Source organism: Candoia aspera, chromosome 2 (assembly GCF_035149785.1).
Source record: "Candoia aspera isolate rCanAsp1 chromosome 2, rCanAsp1.hap2, whole genome shotgun sequence".
NCBI classification, from domain to species: Eukaryota; Metazoa; Chordata; class Lepidosauria; order Squamata; family Boidae; genus Candoia; species Candoia aspera.
Genome location: NC_086154.1, coordinates 90,324,982 through 90,331,152, shown reverse-complemented (window position 1 = coordinate 90,331,152; position 6,171 = coordinate 90,324,982). Strand labels below are relative to the sequence as shown.

Below are 6,171 nucleotides of genomic sequence, written 5' to 3'. Positions count from 1 at the left end.
TTTGGGCAGGGGAGGGGAGGATGTGGTCGAACTTTGGATTTTTATGCCTTCTCCCCAAAGAGCTGAATGTGTACCTGGAGATGATAGGCATTTATAATCAGCTATCCAATAAATATTTTCACTCACTTAGTAAATGATAGGAAACTAAATTCATTACAGTAGATTCCTTCACATTAGAAACAATTAAATTAAATGACTCAATAACTGGCTTACTTTCCTGAGGAAAATATTCTGCACAAAACATGATGGTTTCAGTGGAGTTGCCTTCATTTTTTTTTTTTTTAATAATTTGTTGTTCCTTTATTTACGGCACCTGAAAGCAGAAGAGCACAAGCTGAGAATCTGGAGCAGCTAAGGACTTCTAACAACTGTCTTGTGTTGGCAATGGTCATGAAGAGGTTTTGAAAAATGGTTGGAGGACAAATAACATGCTGAGCAATCCCATCTCAGTGCTAAGTTAGAAGTGGTGGCATTCAGACCTCTGGCATCCTGGTGTGCTAATTCCTACTGTTGCTGTAAGAAGTGCAGCCATTTGTGTTCCTGAACCTTGCACTCCAAAGGAAATGATGCTTGTTAACCACACACACATAGATTTGTTGTTGTCCTTTGGTTTAGCTGACCTCTTTCTAGATACCAGCTTTATAGCAGTACACAACATCCCTGCCGTTCTATAGATACAAGCTGTACCTTTTTAACTGATGGGTACTTTTATAAGATAATTACCTTTATTCTTTTTTCTGGATGCAAGATTAGCAAAGTTGGGGAAAATGCTGTGCTGTCCACCCTCCCAGCAAATAGTAAAGCACAAATCAGTAGTAACATGCCTAAGAGGTAATATAGCTACAGAAGATTAAACTGGGTTTTAAATAAAGATTTATGCTGCCTGATTCTGAACATGATTACTGCGAAATCCGTCGTTTTGAATTAAGTGAAGTTTATTTTCTTCCCTAGTTAGTAGATTAATATTTTGATCCTCATAAGTGAGAAACAGAGAACAGAGAGTGAACATTATGAATCTCAATTAGCATTAAATAGCTTTCATTGTAGTCGTTGTAAATCATTCTAAAGGTTATAATTTCCTCTGCAAGGTATTTAAGGATACTAGTTTTTCAGACTTTCAGACTTTTCAGACTTTGTTGGAAAAACTCCACGCAAAGCTCATCTCCTTGCAAAACTATGACTCCCGGGAAGCCCTGGGATAAGTGGAAAACTTTTGCCAGTATGAATCTGGATTAAGAATTAAAAACTTACTGAACTTGCTGTATATAAGCTCCTCTAATTAATTTCTGATTGCATATGATGCTTCACATTAGTTACATATGGCAAAGCTGGTAAACTATTCTGGATAGCATAAATTACTAGCAAACATCTCACGAATTATAAGACACTGCTATTGGCACACTGCCATTATTCTGCTCATGTATTTTGATTTACCTGTTCATTTTCAGTAACAACATCTCATTTCAGAGCTGCAAAGACTAAATGTTTGTGATCTCTAAGGAATCAATTTAATCACATCTTTTTGGTTCATGTGTTTCTGCTACATGACTTTCAGACTAGAAGTCATGGACTCTGGACGGCATAAACAGCAGGAAGAAGTTGCTGTTTAAAATCTCTGTCTGATCCGATGCAATTAGTGGTGGACATTCCAACAACACAGGTTATGACAACCTGAACGTAGTAGGGTCATTGCTTCTTAACAGATTAGACATCTTAAAGAAATCTACCGGCCTTGAGTAAATAGTCAAACTGCTGTTACCAGGCATGAGAAATGATAGTGATGGAAAATGCCTTGATATAGATATGATTTCTTCTGCCCTGGACTCCAAGGCCACCTTTGACCTGCCACTCAAGGCTCCTTTCCAGTGCTTCCTGTTCCTAACACAGATTTGGCCATCCTCCTTCCTTGGTATGAACATTTTTTCCCATTATCTTGTACGAACACAAATTATAATTCATTAAGAGAAGTGCCTAAAACACAGAATGACATATGCAAACAATGTTCTGTAACTCGGCAGTGCAATAATGTTGAAAGAAGAGACTTCTCCACCATCTGGAGTCTCTAAAGTGTGAAGATGTTTTATCCCTTCCCTTCCCTATGCTGATTGAGAAGATCTGAAAGGAGGCTGTAGCTGCATGTAGCCCTGTGGATTTTAGTCCTCCAGGAGACTGGAAACTCTGTGCAGGGTTTCTGAGATCTTGGGGGAACTGCAGTTGAATCCAACTCAACAGAAGATGTAGCTGCTGTTCAAACCTTCCATGTCCACCTACTGGAAGGGGCAAGGTAGAATATCATGATTGGTTCCCTCCTCATTTATATATTTTGCATGATTCTTCTGAAAATATTGGCCTGATCTAGCTGTGTAAATAATTTCTGTTCTTGGATAAGGCTGCTATTTAAGTAATGTTCCATGCTGCAGAAATAGTTTGCAGTCCAGAGTTGGGATCAGAAACGTAGTAGTAGTGTACATCTTAACCTGCTAGAAGCAGCACAGTACCTCACCTTCTATTTCCATTCTGTCAATTAAGAGTGAAAATCATATAGAAGTTCATCTAGGGCAGAAGAAAAATAAACATTGCCCCTGATTTTGATCTAGTGGCTGTCTGCTTGTTGCCAATTCTGCATTACTAATTGTACTCTAGATAGCTTGCAGCAATGATTGTTTTGCTTTTATTGAAAAGTGGGTAGCAATGTTTTAAACAAATGGTATGTTCCGACTTTACTAATGGTACATCAACCTAGGAACTGTACCATTTAAAGAGTTTGTACTTTGTTTATTGAATGAGAGCTCTCTAAGGGATTAAGCTCATCTGTGCTGCTGTGTGGAGAACAGATTTATTTCACCCAAAGAATTGTGTCACAATTTGCATCAGAAAGAACAATTCTTATAAGGCATTTAGGAAAGTCTTATGCTAACGAACAGTTGATGTCCAATGCATTTGGCAATTATTCCTTATTTGGTGCTGTTTCTGCTGCTCGGTTTCAATAAGATCTCTGTGTTTTAATTTTGTGCAGAAAAAAATAAAATCATTTGATTTTTCTCCCCTCAGCACATCATGGGGATGGTTCTCTCCTATTTTGTTACTTAGTGCCTCTCCCCTTCAACTTTTCATGTTATCCTCCTCCTCTAAACATTGGAAGTCTAAGGCTGAGCTTTTTTTTTTTTTGCTTTATTATGTGTGTCTCTATTAGTTTGTCAGGGAAAGATACCTGGTAAACTAGAGGGGGATCTGTGCTGTAACCCATGAATAATGGGAGAAGAGCATATGTATTGTCTGGAATGGGTGACTTTAATATTAATGATTCTGTACATCCTCTTGTGCCATACAAACAGAATTCTTTATTAATCATCTAGTTCACATTTCAGCCTAAGCCATGGTTTGCTTAAGCATGGTTAGTTGAATAAGCCACAGTGTTGAGTTCAAACATTGAAATAAGCCATAAACCATAGTTTCCATATCACAGTGGCATTACACATACAGCATGCTAAGCCAAATCTGAGAAAGCCATATAGGACATATGACGGACAGGCGATGGAGCCTTGGGAATCCCCACTTGATACTTCCCTGTAGGGTGGTGCAGAATTAATTATAAGCATCCTTTGGGTGTGGGTCTTCAATCAGATACGGGTCTGCTGAAATGCAGTACCCTCTGGCTTACGTTGATCCGCTTTTCCCTTGTCCACAAGAGCTCTCACAAGAGGCTTTGTCAAATGTTCTTCTGAGCTCAAGGTGTCCTTCATTCACAGCATTATCCTGGTTGTACATTCCTAAAAAGTGATAAGGTTAGCCTGACATGATTTATTTCTGACAAACCCATCCTGGTTCCTTGCAATGGAAAAATTCTTTTCTAAGTGCTCCTAGATATGCTGCTTGCCAGTCCTTTCTAATACTATGCTAAGCACAAATATTAAGCTGCCTAGTCTCATTTTCCCAGGTTACCCTCTTCTCTTCTATGAATATGTTTGCTTTTTTCCAACCTTGTGACACTTTTCCAGTTCTCCTGGAATTTTCACAGATTACAGTCAACACTTCTGATGTCACTTTTGTCAGCTCCTTCAGCACCCTGGGATGTAATGCACCTGGTTCTGAGAATTTGCTTAAGATAGCAGCATGGGTTCTTACGATACCTTTATCAAACCTGAGCTCTGTTTCCATCTTCCTTAGTCACGTCAGGAAGGGCCTTTGCCCTCTTGCCTTTTCCCTCTCCCTCTTGGGAGAGAAGGCAAAGAAGGTGTTTCAGTTCTGCTTTCTCCCTATTCCCAGTTATTATTTATCCACCTTCCCTGTGCAACAGACTAACGGCTTCTTCAACACTTTATTTGTGGAGCTACCACCCCTTTTCATCATATTTTGTATTCTTTGAGCCTTTGGAGTTTTATTCCCATGGAATCAAGCTATCAATTTGTACTCTTCCTTCACTATCAGCCCCTGCTTCTATACATCTTGCTTTTCCTTCTCAGCTTGCAATTCACCTATATGTGGACCTCTTGAAACTTTTCCTAGTTTTCCTCCTCTGGGAACCATTGGTGAATGTACTTTCAGCATCTTCCTTGGGATCTCCAGTCCTGATAGGCTGGTTTATCTTTTAGGATATCAGGACATGTTATGCTGACCAGTTTTCATCTGAGTTCGTTAAAACCTGCTTTTTTGAAGCATAAGGTACATGATATATTTCGGTCAGCTTTTCCTCTATTAGTTATCTTGAACTCCAGCACGACACGACCACTTTTCCCCACGGTGCTTAACACTTTCAGACCATCAACTAATTGCTCTCTATTTTGTCCAGGGTAGCTGACTTCCCTGCTTCTTTCACTTTCTGAAAAATGAAAATCACCACAAGAGATGTCTGGAATCTGAACCTTCACTCTTAGGTGAATTATTTCCCCAGCAGATATCAGGGTAGTAGAAGTCTCCCTTTACCAGTTGAACTTATCTTCTTGAAAGTTTGATGAACTGATTTAGAAAGGCATTGTCTACATTCTGTGCCTGGCTGGGGGCGTAGAGTAAATTTTCACAGTGGCACTACCTTTGGTTTTTATGCCTTTAATCTTTTTTTTTCTAAGCTGGTGATGAATGCAAAACTTCAGTTTTACATCTTTAACAAGAATCACAAATACAGGTGCATACATAAGAGGGAATATAAGTTATAATACTAAACAGAAAACACTGAATACTAAGCCAGTGCATTTGTACACCATACAGCTTTGATGCACAAAATAAAGTAAGCCACAGCAAATTGAGTTCCGGTTTCCTTACTTCAATACCATATAGAAATGTGAGCGGTGCTACCTGATTGACTGAAATTTTTGGACCATGAAAAGTTATTTTTGGATCATATTTATTTCCTTTGTTAATGTGTATCCCCAAATTTCCTTCTAACAGTTTCACTTCCATTGCAGCTTTTACATCTGTTCTTGGGAATGATGCGCTTTCCATGGCTTTGATGTTCCATAAGTACAGACTGAACCATTTGAGGTCCTATCTGATGAATACTTATTTGCATGCCTGTTCCTCTGCAGTTAAGGCAGCATTCTACTGCACCTTTGTTGACCCCTTGAATTCCACGTTTACCTTTTTGTGTACAGCCCTATGCCTATTATTCTGCCATACATGTCTTTTAGAGTTACTGATAACTGATGAACGTTTTTACTTCCCCTCTCTCTTTGCCTTCCTCTGCTTCCTCCAAAGAATATATCAAATATATCCTTAGGTGACCCAAAATGTCCATTACCAATTTCTTTTATGGTTTGTTCATTACTTTTATCCTACAATTTTCTTTTCTTGGGGTCAGGAAGGATTTCATAAAATTTGTTTGAGCTTTTTTTCTTTATTAGGATCCCTATCTGAATGTATTTCAGTGCAAGCTTCCTATAAGCCTTTTTCAGGTCCTTCTGCAAGGTATTAGGTTTACCCCAAGTGTACCATAGTGTATGATCTCATTCACCATGATACAACTGATACCTTGTACTTTTGGCCAAGAGAAAGGCTGATTGGCTTCCCTATAAGTCTACTCATGACTACTGCTGAGTCCAACCTTTGCCTGCATCTTTCTCTCACATAGACAACTGTGACTGTTTTGGAAAGTTCTGAGATGATCTCAGGCTAGGTAGCATTCAGGGTGTTTTCTTTTTCAAGGAATTCCCATCCATTCCCAAAAATACCACCTTC

General features: G+C 39.0%; 1 pseudogene; it reads right to left on the bottom strand.

The window, feature by feature from the left end:
* Nucleotides 1–4,765: 4,765 nt before the first annotated feature.
* LOC134492405 (dnaJ homolog subfamily A member 1-like) lies at nucleotides 4,766–5,950 on the bottom strand (annotated as a pseudogene).
* Nucleotides 5,951–6,171: the final 221 nt, after the last annotated feature.